Source organism: Balaenoptera physalus (genome assembly GCF_965194825.1).
Source record: "Balaenoptera physalus genome assembly, chromosome: 6".
Lineage (NCBI taxonomy): Eukaryota > Metazoa > Chordata > Mammalia > Artiodactyla > Balaenopteridae > Balaenoptera > Balaenoptera physalus.
The window spans coordinates 47,056,206-47,071,933 of NC_138885.1; the positions used below are offsets into that span (position 1 = coordinate 47,056,206).

The following is a 15,728-nucleotide window of genomic DNA, read 5'->3' on the forward strand; positions in this document are numbered from 1 at the left end:
CTTAGGAATAAAAGTCTAATTCTAGATGACAAAGCATAAACAAGAAGAAGCTGTAAACAGAAGATAGCTATTTTCTAAACTCAGAGAAATTAATTTAGGTGAATATTATTTAAGGCTAGTATAACATTTCTCTGTTCATATGTTTTCCTGCCTACATCTGAACTTTTTTTACTTCCTTGATCATGAATTTTTTTTTTTCACTTTTTTTTTTTTACTCTTTTCCTCCCACCCATAGTCTTTTTGGTCATTTTCCCCCCCAGTTTTTAAAAATTGAAGTGTAATTGACTTACAATATTATATTAGTTTCAGGTGTACAATATTGTGATTTGATATTTTTGTGATTTGATATTTTTATACATTACAAAATGATTACCATTTTAAGTCTAGTTACCACCTGTCACCATACAAAGTTATTACAATATTATTGACTATATTCCCTCCACAGGCTTTTTGCTCTTTATCAGAATTAACTTTTTTTTTTCTTTGGAAATTTTGATAATGGAATTTAAATAGTAAATTGAAGAATGTGTGTTAATTTGAAAATTATAATGCACTCTAGGGTATAAGGTATTATTATTGATGATAATGAATATAAATCCTCTAAGATTTTCCTGAAAATAATATTCAGATGTATGAAATATTTAGAATGATATTAAATGTTATCTATTACCACTGACCCAGATTCCCCTATATCTCAATGGTGTAGTGAGAGTATTATATGAGAATATTATACACAGGATCAGAGATGGGTTATAATGACTTCCAGAGATCTGACTGAATTATTTACAAGCCTTCCTACTGAGATTTAGGGTACATTATGATCATATTCTAAGATCTATAGAAATACTTGGAAAGGAAGAATTATAATATATATATAGATAATTTTTAATAATAATTTTAGTAAAAAAAAGTGACCTTGTAGAACATTTTTAAAAACTTGACTTTCTTTATTCAATTTAGCATCTTTTGCATGTCTACTCTAGTATTCTTTATGTTCTAGCAATTCCACTTTATTTGAATGTTTTCAGTTTAATACCTGCTTAGATGTATCTGTAGGTTTTTTTCTCTATTTTTTTTCTTTGTCATGTTTATGTGTGGGTTTGGGAGGTTCCTTTTTTTTAAGTTTACTTACTTTCAATTGAATGTGATCTTGATATCAATATCATTCTCTGAAAATAAAACAAATTGACTAATGTTTATACATGTACATACGTACATATTCAATATTTTATTTAATATAACATTTGAGTTCAGATTTTTTGGAAGAAAATTTTTTGGAAAGGAAGTTTTTTCAGAATATGTTTTACAACTCATTCCCCTCAAAAAAATTTTATTTTTATTTTGAAGGCAAGTTGTTTTCATGTCTTGTGCTGTTTTTAAATTTCTAAAATATATATCCACAGCTATTTAATTTCCTTCTGAACAAATGCCCAGCAAAGAAAACCACAAGAAGAAATCACATCCCACAAAACCTCAATATATAAAAGTAAACTCCCTAGAAACACAGGCTCTTGGGCCTCCACTGGGAAAGCCACATCCTTAGCAATATTCATAAAATATAAAACAGTTTTTGAGCACTTATTTGACTGTCAAACAATTATAAATAGGACTATACTTGCCTAAGTATTAGTAACCTCACAGCAGTTCTCATGATGTCAAAAGAAAAGTTACATGGTATTAGATTTAACTGAATCAAGACGTTCACTTAAAATAAAATTACATGTACAATACAGTACGAAAACTAATTTTCATATTGCTTTTTGAAGTTCTATGCCTGCTACAGTGAATAGGAATCACTTACAGGTATGTTTATATACCTGATAAGTAGTATGCCTCATCAACAGTTTATTCACATATTGTAGGCAGAAGTAGGAAAAATTGCTCCAGTATATGAGTTGTTTCTTGCAAAACCAGAAAGAGCAAGGTTAGAAGGTAAAAATGATTAGAATTGTAATGAGTTGGTTTTTTTTTTTTTTTTTTCAATTTAAAAGTTACAGGTAATCAAGGTTAAAAGTGCTATAGAGGACAATGCAGTGCTAGATAAACATCAGTGTTCCAGCTAAAGTGTTACTGCTATGGGGAAAAGCAACATGTATGCTCTGCCTAAACAGCAGTATCTTCAGCACAGTTGATCATCTACTTAATACAGCTCTTCATCTAGTCAACTAAGATTTTTCTATTTCTCTCTTTGCTCTCAATTTAATTTAATTTTGGGCTAGTTTATCTGCTCATATTAACAAAACTTAAGAATTTACAGATGATGTATTATGAATATTCTTCCTCCTATCCTGTTTCTCCATCTACCCATTTCTGGTCCTCAAGAGCTATTTCCAGTGTCTTCAATAGCCTTCAAAAGACAGTGTATGGGGCTTCCCTGGTGGCGCAGTGGTTAAGAATCCGCCTGCCAATGCAGGGGACACAGGTTCGAGCCCTGGTCAGGGAAGATCCCACATGCCGCGGAGCAGCTAAGCCCGTGCGCCACAACTTCTGAGCCTGCGCTCTAGAGCCCATGAGCCACAACTACTGAGCCCACGTGCTACAACTACTGAAGCCCATGTACCTAGAGCCTGTGCTCCACAACAAGAGAAGCCACCGCAATGAGAAGCCTGCGCACCGCAACGAAGAGTAGCCCCCGCTTGCCACAACTAGAGAAAGCCCGCGCACAGCAACGAAGACCCAAGGCAGCCAAAATTAAATGAATAAAATTAATTAAAAAAAAAAGTCAAATTAACCAGTGACCCTTTAACTACCTAGTCTCTACCCATAATGTTTCAAAATAAATTCTCAGTTTTTAAAAAAAAAAAAAAAAAAAAGACAGTGTATGTAAATGCATATTTTTTCCCTTCCCCACTCCACTTTTTTTGTAGCATATTATACACACTCCTCTCTATCTTAATTTTATTTATATTATACATAACATACAATTCATCAAATTTATGTGTATAATTCAATAATCCTTGATAAATATATATACTCATATAACCACCACCATAAACATGATGTAGAATATGTCTATCTTTTAAAATTGTGACCTTGTGCCTCTTTGTAGTCAATCCTCTCCTGCCATCCCTTGGCCCCTGACAATAACTGAGTTTTTTCTTTTTGTCACTACAGTTGTCTTTCCTAGAATTTCAATGAAATGGAATCATAGAGTATGTAGTCTTTTGTGCCTGGCTTCTTTCATTTAGCACAATGTTTTTGAGATTATTTCATGTTGTTGTTTGTATCATTCTTTTTTTATCGCTGAGTACTATTCCACTGCATACCACAATTTGTTGGTATTCACCAGTTGATGGACATGTGCTTTTTCCAGTTTTTGGCTACTATGAATGAAGCTGTTATGAACATTCATATACAAGTTTTCATGTTGACAGATATTTTCATTTCTCTTAGGTAAATACTTAGGACTGAAATTCCAGGGTTGTATGGTAAATTTACATTTAACTTTTTAAGAATCTACTTACTGTTTTCTAAAATGTCTACCCATTTTGCATTCCCACCAGCAATGAATAAAATTCTAGCTGGTCGTATCATCATCAAAACTTGGTGTGGTGGGACTTCCCTGGTGGTCCAGTGGCTAAGATTCCACACTCCCAATACAGGGGGCCTGGGTTTGATCCCTGGTCAGGGAACTAGATCCCACATGCTGCAACTAAAGATCTCACATGCCGCAACTAAGACCTGATGCAGCCAAATAAATAAATATTAAAACAAACAAACTTGGTGTGGTGGGGTTTTTTTCTTTCTTTCTTTCTTTTTTTTAAATTTTAGCTATTCTAGCAAATATCGAGTGGTATTAATTTGCATTTCCCTAATGGCTAACAATGTTGAGCACCTTTTCATGTGTTTATTTGCCATCCATATACTTTTTTTTAGTGAAGTGTCCAATTCTTTTGCCCATTTAAAAATTTTATTTGTTTGTCTTTTTTATTATTGAGTTTTAAGAGTTCTTTGTTCTGGATATAAGTCCTTTGGTGTATGTTTTGCAAATATTTCTATCAGTCTGTTCTTTCATTCTCTTAACAGTGTTTTTGGAAGAGCAAAGTTTTATATTTTAATGAAGTCTAATGTATCATTTTCCCTTCATAGTTTATGTTTTTTAAGTCCTATTTAGGAAATATTTGCTTACTCCAAAGTTACTAAGATTTTCTCCTATATTTTCTTCCAGAAATTTCATAGGTTTTATTTTGACCTTTAGGTCAGTTAATATGAGCTAATTTTCTAAATGGTATAAGGTAATGGTCTTTCTTCCTTCCTTCCTTCCTTCCTTTTTTCTTTCTTTCTTTTGCATATGGATATCCAATTGTTCTAGCATCACTCTTCAAAAGAGTATCCTTTCTCCCACTGAATTGTATAGGCATCTTTGTGGAAATTCAGTTGACTATACATGGGTAGGTCTATTTTTGGACTCTGTTCCATTGATCTATAGGTCTATCTTTATACCAATACCACATTCACTTGGTTACTGAAGCTTTATTTTTTAAAAAATATTTATTTATTTATTTGTTTGTTTGTTTGTTTGTTTGTTTATTTGGCTGCACTGGGTCTTAGTTGTGGCATGCAGGCTCTTTGTTGTGGCATGTGGGATCTTTAGTTGCAGTGTGCGAACTCTTAGTTGTGGTATGTGGGATGTAGTTCCCTGACCAGGGATTGAACCTGGGCCCCCTGCATTGGGAGTGCGGAGTCTTAGCCACTGGACCACCAGGGAAGTCCCATGAAGCTTTATAATAAGTTTTGAAATCAGAAAGTTTTACAAATTTCTGCTTATTTTTCAAAATTGTTTTGGCTATTCTCGTTTTTCCTTTGATTTGGCCGTGTTTCCCTGTTTCTTTGTATGCCTTGTGCTCATCTGTTGAGATCTGGGCATCTGAAAAATGAATCAGCTTAGCTAGAGATTTGGGAACCTCTCAAACCTCTTCTGGGTATGCGTCTTCTCTGGACTTGTGCAAGTGATTTCCCAGTTAAAGAGGTTTGCCTCTGCTGCTTCTCAGAAGCCCATAATCTCCTTCTCTCCCTAGTGTCTGTCTGCAGTACTGCAGTCTTTCTAGTGTAACAAGCTGTTGTGCTGGCCATTATTTTCAGCTGCCCCCAACCTGGTATTCAAAGTACACATCCATTCTTTTCCCATCAGCACACTGACTCGGGCAAGACAGAACCCAGTCCCTTGGGCAGCCCTCTGAAAAGCCAGAACTTTGGATGCACATTCCACTTTTCTGTTTCCCTCCCAAGGGAGAATCTGAGAGTTGGGAGTGCCTGGTGCTTTACTGGGGGTGGGAGTGTGAGGGGGGAGGGGGAGGAGCTAGGACAGGCAAATAAGAAGAACTTTCCTACCTGCTTCCTTATGTCTCTTCTTGGCTTTGCATTCACTTGGCATGTTGCAACCTCTTACCTGGTTTCTGGAATTCTCATAAAGGCAATTTGGCACCTATATTGTTGTTAAGTCAGTGTCTCCATGGGGAGCAAAGGCCTGGAATTTCCTATTCCACCTTTTTGCTGATGTTACTGCTCTTGTTTACATTTTTAATTTTGAAAAATTAAACTTATATAACAGGGAAGAGCTAAATTGGACTCCATGTTTGGTCTGTTTTCTTCTACTTTAACCTTTGCTTTTCGTTGCTTTTGTTATTATAATCATACGTAATGGCCTGCCTCAGGGAACCCTGCCTCAATGTTAAACTAAAGTGCCTCTGTTCAGCTCCCAGGGAGAAAATCTGACCCTGCCCACCTGTGAATGGCTGCTAGAAAGAAGAAATTAACACATCCCCTCACCTAGGCTGGTCGTTCCAGGAGATGTTTTGTTAAGAATGATGACCCTTTTTACTTTACTTTCCCACCACCTCTCCCTCTCTGATTCTATAAAAGAAACTGGCATCCAGACCCCGATAGGATGGTTTATAGGAGACACTAGTCTGCCATCTTGTCAGTCTGCCGGCTTTCCGAATAAAGTCGACTTCTAGCCTCAACACCTCGTCTCCAACTCATTGGCCTGTTGGGTGGCGAGCAGGGCGAGGTTGTTGGACTCGGTAACACTTACAGAAGAGTTACAGGCTACTATAATGAATGCTCACCTAGATGTACTCACAAAATATTGTTAATACTTTCACCACATTTGCTTTACCTCTCTGTCTCTGATATAAACAAATATACTGAACCATCTGAAGTTAAATTGCAGACATCACATGTTTTACTCTAAAATCCTTTAAAACAGCGTAATATTTATCCCATGATGATAGGACCAACACTCTATATAATAGTGTTGAATTTCTTGCTTACTAAAGAAAGAGATTTTTTTATAGGATGTTTGGGATTGGCAGGCTTTCAGAAGCGTACGTGGATAAACGTCAGCAATTGAAGTGTGGTGACTTAGCGAGGCTGTTGTTGACTGGCGCTCTAAGTCATGTTTACTGGACTGAGCTCATACCTGGCTGGCTGACTGTCAGAAGTGAGGACCCGACATTGATTAGTTTGGTGTCCACTGAGGTGAGTAGCTGATCAATCGAACAGGTTTAAGACCAGTTCTGATGGTCGCTTAGTATCATGGCTTTTGAGTAAGCAGTGTTTTCCTGCATTTGTGGGGACTCCTTTATTCTCAGTCTTCTCTTTTCGTCCTCATTCAGCCAAAGCTGAAAGAAGGACCAAAAGTCCAGATTTTCACCACTGTTGTTCATGGCTCTTGAATATTGAGGTTCCCTTTATGGAGATATGATTTTCAATTTGCACATTCATCATTGTGATTTTATCTTGTTTTTGTCTTTGAATCATTTGTTGAATCACTGTTAGCCCAGTGGCTGTGTGGAATCATTTTAAAGTTTGGACAACAGACACTGAACAGCAGTGAGACAAACAAGTAAAACTATAAGTACCGTCATATTGGTAATAAAAGGGAAAGGAAGATACTCCATAACCATGAACCAAGATTTTAAAAGCCTGAGGAATAAAACAAGGCCTAACGACTCCCTGAGTCTACCTTAGTCAGTTTGTTTTTTCTTTCAACTTGGTTATAGATTGTTTTATCTCACCCAAAGTGTTAGTCCCTGTATGAGAAGTCTTAGTAATGGCACAGACTCCCTCCTGGCTGACCCAAAAAAATTAAGGCTATGCTATTCTATTGCCTGTAGGGCTCAGCCAGTGTGAAGGGACAAATTTTTAATTACCATCTCAAGTTGTGCTTGTGGGTGGGGGGAAAATATTTGAGGGAATCTTTTGCTACAAAGGGTTTTATCTTTCAGACTCTTTTTTAAGAAATGTAGTTCATTCAGAGTGTTGGGGAGTTAAACTCATGGATGGCCTCACAAAAAGCCCTACAGAACACTTGTACAGCCTTGGTTCTGGGTCAGCACTGAAGACACTGATTTTCACATGGGAAAAAGAATCCAGGAGGTGCCCAAAAGGTACGATCAATCTTTAAGTTATAGATATACTGTCTTTGGGTGTAGTGATGAGAAACAGTTACTGCTACAGCCCAAGAATAGTTATATCCCTCTCTTGCAGCAAAAGAATATTTTTCTTCATTTATATATTATAGATAATATAGCAATATAATTTTATATAATATACTATCTTAAATATTGTTAACTGATATATAGTTATTACTTTAATATAATGATATATAAAATATATTTTATAATATATAAATTATTATAGTTTTATTATGTAACATACCTTCAATTATTTTTCAAACTGGCTGTATTAGCCAAGCTTAGGAGAGCTCAATTACAGAATTAGAAATGTGATCGTTTTTATTTTTAATTTTTTTCTTTTCCAGCATTAAAAAAAAATTTATTTATTTATTTAATTTTATTCTTTTCCAGCTTTATTGAGTAGAGGTGGTGACTGTTTTTGGTAAAGCTTACATATAAGCACATCATTATTATTGGTTAGGGTAATATAATAGACTGAGTCAAAAGTACACAACTTTAAACCACTAAAGAATAAAAAGCATAATTATATAAAAGTACTTAAGAAAGAGGGTGTTATATAGAAGACTATTGTCCCAGTGGTTTGGGGAATTATTATTATTATTTTTTTTAGCCATGCAGCTCACAGGATCTCAGTTCCCCAACCAGGGACTGAACCTGGACCACGGCAGTGAAAGCCCAAAATCCTAACTGCTAGGCCACCAGGGAACTCCCCCAATGGTCTTGTGAAAACACATTTTACAGTGTGTAGTTACCAGCTTATTCTTAATATCTTGAATCAGCAGTCCACTTTCAGGAACCATCAATTTCTGGAGGGTCTCTGGAGAATGTCAGTTTAGGATCTCCAATAGATGTAACTTTTCAGTTGTGTCAAGGTCCTTTATATTTTTCTAGAGGATTGTCAGTGATACAGACAATAAGGTTTTGGAGTAAGCAAAATCCTGTGTTACTAAAAATCATGAATAACTTCTAATTAAATGTATCCCCATACTGCTGGATAAACAAGACAAAATGTTCTACACAGGAAATACAAGATCTAATGGTAAATATTTTTACCATGGTGAATGCTGTGGCTTTTCAACAAGCAAATGTTTTAACCTACCCAGGAAACAAATGTACTATTAATAGTATACATTCATAAATGATAGAGGGAAGCAATTGCTACAATTCATTCAGTGATCTCAAAGGATCTTTTAGGGCATGATTTTAGTCTTTGCCTTATCTTTACAATTTTTCCAGGTTAATTGGTTTTCAGATAGGGCATGAACTGGCTAAATCCTCTGTTCCTGGAAGTGTTCTCATAATGGTTTGATTCTGTGGCCAATTTATCCCGACTGTGGATGGGTTGTTTGATGGAAGATTTCCACAAGTGTTCATTTGGGGTGTTACTGGGTGCTTATCAGGTGGCCATTGTGGATTTGCCAGATTTTATCCTCATAGATCTTATAACTTAATCATTCCCAGTGTTTATCTTCAGAATTCGGGTATCCAGATTTTGCCCATCTATGATGAAATCTTTGAACTTCTACATCAATTTATTGTTACTATTTTTGTTTTTGATATTTTAATGATGTCCCTGTATAATGATTTTAATCAGAGAAATCTGTTTAGCATGATAATCTGTTAATGTATTTCTGTATATGCAAAATATTTCCATAATGATTATAGTATAGTATACTAACTTCTGTAATATCTCTTATACTATGAGTGTCTGGCTTTATGACAACAATTGTTTTAACATGAAGACATCAGGTAATTGATGTGTTTGTTATTCAATTTTACAGGATACCTTAGAAATCTTTGCATTTGTACATCCTTTTAAAGAAGTGAATTATTCTAAAAGCTACTAATCTTAGTGTAATATATATATATACACATTTATATTAACAATTTAATACACCCTAGAAAGAACCATGGTTCAGATATGTGAACAATTTGGTTTTTGGTAAGAAATTTTATAAGAGAAACAGGACTGTTTTTTGTATATTAGCCTGATATGTTTTCATATTTTTAACATAAAACCCTTCAACAAACAATACTGAGTAAGGATTTGACACTATAGCGTCAAAAATTCTGTTCTGATCATGGTTGTCTTCTTGAATTACATGAACACAAGTACGGGATTCTCCTTCACAGGGTTATGGAGTTGCTGGATTAAGAGTGCTACACCAGGGCTTCCCTGGTGGTGCAGTGGTTGAGAATCTGCCTGCCAATGCAGGGGACACGGGTTCGAGCCCTGGTCTGGGAAGATCCCACATGCCGCGGAGTGGCTGGGCCCGTGAGCCACAATTGCTGAGCCTGCGTGTCTAGAGCCTGTGCTCCGCAACAAGAGAGCCGCGATAATGAGAGGCCCGCGCACCGCGATTAAGAGTGGCCCCCACTTGCCGCAACTAGAGAAAGCCCTCGCACAGAAACGAAGACCTAACACAGCCATAAATAAATAAATAAATAAACCCAAAGTTTAAAAAAAAAAAAAAAGAGTGCTACACCAGTATTTGGTTACATGAGAAGGAGGAAATGATAATTCATAATTAGTTAATCAATAAGTAAAAAAACGAGTGGTTTCTGCTAGCAATAGTGATTGAGTACGTGTGCCACCATTAGACTGAAAGGCCTAGTAGAAGATCTGAGGCTATTTTGACTTATTAGTTGAGGCCTGTAATTATTCAGCGGCACAGAGTTTTATTTATTTTGCTTCTTTAAGAGATAGGTTTAAAAAAAAAAAAAGAGATAGGTTTTATAGGCAATGGTGTTTTAGTGAGTTAAAATCCATAGAGCATGGCCTAACATTTTCATGTTTGTACAAAGTAAATAAATAAATAAATAAATAATGTAATTAAGGAAAAAAAAAATCAATCTGTAATCTTATGGGCTCTGCTCCAAGTTAATCTGCCTATATTGGTGGAATCTTTCATCCATAAGAATTCTGGTACCATAGCTATCTTTTTGGTACTTTCTAGAACCACATACAGTATACATTCCCGTATCTAGATGAACTATAATCCAATCAAGTATAAGAGATGCAGTATATTTTTGTCTAAAAGTAGATCTTACTACATTTATAGATGTTTGGGTTAGAGATCCCCAAGACCACCCCAGGTAAAATGATTCACTAGGACTGAGAGGACTCAGCATATAGTTGTATTCATGGCTAAGGGATATAGACAATCTAGAACAAAATCAGCAAAGGGAAAAGGCACTTAGACATAGTCTGTGGGAAACCAGATATAAGCTTTCAAGGGTCCTCTCCCAATGGAGTCATACAGGACATGCTTAATTTCCCTAGCGATGAGCTGTGACAACATGTATGAAATGTTGTGTGAAATGTTGCTAACCACAGAAGCTTGAGACTCAGTACCCTGGGTTTCTACTGGGGGCTAATCACGTAGGCCCCACTGTCTGGCATGTACCCAAATTCCACACACCCAGAAGGAAAAGCAAGGTTCAGCAGAAACCATATTGTTTGTACAAACAGTTTAGTGAGTCACTCTCATCAGTTGATGTTGGGAACCCTCCTGAAATTTAAGTTCCTGGATGCCAGCCAAGGCTCAACCTTGCAAACAGGCTTTTCCAAGGATAGCAGTTCAGTCCTGCTCTGTTGATTATTTTCTTCACAATGTTGTATCACAGAGAATAAAGAATATCCCTCTGATAATGATCTCAAAATATCAGCTATAGTTGAGACACTGAATTATTAGAGATTTTGACTACCTGAGTGGTTCTATTAAACCAAGGTAAATAAAGTTTATTTCTTCTCAAGTCTTCCACAATTTACTATATACATTCAAATTTTTCTTGTCTTCTTTTTAAAAAACCAACACGGCACTCTCATTTTTACTTTAATACAAAATTTTTTGTTTTCTTTTTTCATGAGAAGTCAATTTGCCTCTCTTCTTGCTTTTTAGACAATCTTTTACTCTGATATAGAGGTGGAACTACTGATAAAGTGATAACTATATAAAATATAGGGAAATAGAAAAAAGATTGGTAATTGTTGAGTGCTCTTGTTTACGTTGGAGCCATATCACTGGATAGATTTTTGAATAGCTGTCCTGTTTCTTAGCTGGCATGGTACATAGTTTCTTTAATGGTCCTTCTATTCACTATATTTACACGTATCCTTATCTATAGGCTCTCACGTCTTAGAGAACAGAGACACTTTGGGGTATTTCATCTACAGAGCCATATGATATATTGATTTCTAGCCTATTTACTTTTTAAAGCTATCTGGAAACGTTGAGCCACATATTAGATATTTTCTAAACTAGCAATTTTACATTTTAATTAATTTATTTTTTATTAAATCTACAAAAAAGAGAAGACAAGGCTTCTTTAATTCCAGATACTGAATGTAACCCAGAATACTTTTTGAAAGTTTCCTGAAGTCTGTTTAAGTTACAGCATTGAATCTTTGTCCAGTCTACCCTTAAAATAGAGGCTTCTATTAATTGCTTTATATTTTTTCTTTTTATATTTAAAAAATTTTCATAGCTGAGTTTTTAAAAATCTCCTCTTTCATGCCTTTATGATTTTAGACATTTTTCCCTTCAGAAGGGCTTATAAGTAACTAAATTAGTTGGTACAGATCTGTAGCCCATGATAATAAGTATCTTTAAGAGTTCCAGATTCTATAGCAAAAATTTGCCTGTATTGCTGGAGATTAGGAAATTCTTTAATTACAGGCATACCTCATTTTATTGCACTTCACTTTATTGAGCTTTGCAGATACTGCATATTTTAGAAATTGAAGGTTTGTGTCAGTCCTGCCGTGAGCAAGTCTATTGGCACCATTCTTTCAACAGCATTGATTTTTAATTAAGGATGTGCATTTGTAAAAGATATAATGCTATTGCACACTTAATAGACTGCAGTATAGTGTAATTATGACTTTAAATGGACTGGGAAACCAAAAAATTCATGTGACTTGCTTTATTGCAATATTCACTCTACTGTGGTGTCTGGAACCAAACCTGCGACATCTCCAAGGCATGCCTGTATGGCCCTTAATTTAGCTCTAGACCAGGAATTTTTTATTGAGATGTAACTGATACACTAGGATTTTAATTTAACTTCAAACATGTATCAACTGATAAATGCATAAGCAAAATGTGGTATATCCATCCAATGGAATATTATTTGGCCATAAAAGGGAATGAAGTACTAACACATGCTATATAATATGGATGAACCTAGAAAACAAAATGCTAAGTGCCAGAAGCCAGTCACAAAAGGTCATGTATTACGTGATTCCATTTAAATAAAATGTCCAGAATAGACAAATCTATGGAGACAGAAATATTAGTGGTTGTTTGGGAGTGAGAGGGGAGTGTTTGGGGGAGAGTGGGGTGGTAGTTAAAAAGTATAGAGTTTTTTTGGGGGTGATGAAATGTTCTAAAATGGATTTTGGTGATGGTTGCACAAATTTGTGAATATACTAAAACCACTGAATTGTACCTTTCAAATGGGTAAATTGTAAGGAATGTAAATTATCTCAATAAAGCTGTTAGAAAAAAAGGGAGAAATGAAAGGCACGACATCTATTTCACAAAATAGAATAAATATGAAAAGTTGCTCAAATTCATTTTCAGAAAAATGCAGGGGCTTCCCTGGTGGTGCAGTGGTTAAGAACCCTCCTGCCAATGCAGGGGATATGGGTTCGACCCCTGGTCCAGGAAGGTCCCACATGCCGTGGAGCAACTAAGCCTGTGCACACAACTACTGAGCCTGCGTTCTAGAGCCCGTGAGCCACAACTACTGAGCCTGCGTTCTAGAGCCTGTGAGCCACAACTACTGAGCCCGTGTGCCACAACTACTGAAGCCCGCACGCCTAGAGCCCATGCTCTGCAACAAGAGAAGCCACCACAACGAGAAGCCCGCGCACTGCAAAGAATAGTAGCCCCCGCTCACCACAACTAGAGAAAGCCTGTGCACAGCAACGAAGACCCAACGCAGCCAAAAATAAATAAATAAATTTATTTTTAAAAAAAAGAAAGAAAAATGCAGATCAAGAGCACCGCAAGTTACTCTTTTACGCCAATGTTCAAAACTATCAAATGCTGGAAAAAATGTTGAGCTCTCCTATAAGATTGCTTGTAGGATTGTAAATTAGGAATAGTACTTTGGAAAACAAGTTGTCATAGCCTTATAAAGTGAAACGTTCTCATTTCCTGTGACCCAGGAATTCCACTAAGTATATACCAATAGAAAGAACTTTCTGATGAGATTAGTAGTGATATTAACAAAGGTGATATTTGGTAACGTATAACGAAATGTGTCAACATTTGGAAGATGCACATTATTCAATGACAATATTTCAAATGACCAATGCATACTAATACAAAATCATGCGTGGGTAAAAGATCCATTCAAAATTCAAGATACACCAAAGTATTTTAATGTAACAGAGTATAAAAAGTTCACTGGTATGATTTCAGATTCCGCATTGCAATTAATCTTTGAGAAACTATTGCTTGTCAAGTTTTGGTGTTACATAAAAGGAGAATATCCACAATTATCTGAAAAGGCTATTAAAATACTGCTTCTTCTTCCAACTACATACCTATGCCAGGCAGGATTTTCTTCCTACTCTTCAACAAAACAACACAGCACAATAAAATAAAGGTAGAAGCCTTTCGGAGAACTTAGCAGTCTTCTATTAAACCAGACAAAAAAGTAAAACATAATGCCATGCTTCTAATTTTTTTCATAAAATCTTGTTGTAATTAAAATATAATATTTATGTTAACATATAGTGGGCTCATTATTGTTTTTAAATGAATTCTAAAAGTAAATATTTAAAAATTTCTGAAAAACAAAACAAAACCAAAGTAAGCAGCAGGAGAATATGCAGGTTAATGGCAAACATTTTCAAATGGTAGACCTCCAAAGCAAAAGGTCTATTAACCTTACTAAACTTCTCAGTGTAACTACCAAATGGCTCTATTCCAAACCAAAAGGTCTAATTACTTAGAAAAAAGACCTAAGCATAATGATCTTATGCAAAAAAAACTACTTGGTTATACACCCCAGGCTAAAGAATACACACAGTAATGAGAATTCAATGAAAGTAGAGCTCAGGTGGTTACTGAGACTGACTCATCTGGCAGCTGAACTAATGACAAAGTTTGGACCAGTAAGTGTACCTGTTGGCCCAGAGCTTACCTGGAATACTGCCAAACGAGTTTTTAAAACAATCTTGGTGGAAATTCCAGAATTACCAAAGGATAATGAGACTGCCATTGATATCTGAAATAAAAAGACAAAGCTGAAATTTACTGCTTACTATAGTAATCTAGAGCTATGCTGGTCAGGCAGAGCCTGAGCAAAGCCAACTACTGGACTCATAAAAGGGTTGGCGTGATCCTTAAAAGCTTGGTTACTTGAGTGACTATTGTTGACTGGTTGGTACTCAAAGGCGGCTTTTCTGGAGTGAATTCATGCCTGATCAGCTGACTGTAATACGCAAGAGGCTAATGATGATCAGTTGGCTTACAAAAGCAGGTTCATGGAGTTGAGTTGTGCTTATCAACCGAATGTGTTCTGATTGTGACTTCGTTCTATGGCTACAGAAAAATCGATCTTTCCCTAAATTTGTGAGAATTTCTCATTCTGATTTTCTTACATAACTACAATACAGTTATCAAACGTATTTGTTGTAACATATCTTTGTTCAAATTTCACTACTCCTTTAAAGCAAAAAAATTATTTTTAATTTAAGTATAGTTGATTTACAATATAATATTAGTTTCAGGTGTACAGCATAGTGATTCAATATTTTTATAGATTATACTCCATTTAAAGTTATTACAAAATAATGGTTATATTTTGCTGTGCTGTACATCTTTGCTTATTTTATACATAGTAGTTTGTATCTCTTAATCCCATACCCCTATCTTGTCCCTACCCTTTTCCCTCTCCCCACTAGTAACCACTTTAAGCACTTTGTTCTCTACATCTGTGGGTCTGTTTCTGTTTTGTTATATATATTTGTGTTATTTTTTAGATTCCCCACATAAGTGATAACATAGAGTACTGTCTTTCTGCCTGTCATTTTACTAAGCATAATACCCCCTAGGTCCATCCATGTTATTGCAAATGGCACAATTTCATTCTTTTTAATGACTAAATAATATTGCATTGTGTATATGTATATGTATATATATATTACATCTTATATACTACATCTTCTTTATCCATTCATCTGTTGATGGACACTTGGCTTACTTCCATATCTTGGCTATTGTAAATAATACTGCTATGAATATTGGAGTGCATGTATCTTTTTGAGTTACTATTTTCGGTTTTTTTTGG

The 15,728-nt window shown here is 35.5% G+C and overlaps 1 long non-coding RNA gene across 4 annotated transcripts in view; it reads right to left on the reverse strand.

The window, feature by feature from the left end:
- Positions 1-15,728, reverse strand: part of LOC309662429 — a 34,633-nt gene that overhangs the window by 10,783 nt on the left and 8,122 nt on the right. For 2 of the 4 annotated variants that reach the window (XR_014264668.1, XR_014264670.1), the window contains exons 2-4: positions 14,580-14,663; positions 8,174-8,308; positions 1,133-1,169 (exon numbers count right to left, since the gene is read on the reverse strand). This is a non-coding gene — a long non-coding RNA (uncharacterized lncRNA). The remainder of the gene's footprint in view (positions 1-1,132; positions 1,170-8,173; positions 8,309-14,579; positions 14,664-15,728) is intronic. The other 2 variants (XR_014264667.1, XR_014264669.1) reach the window with 1 other exon arrangement.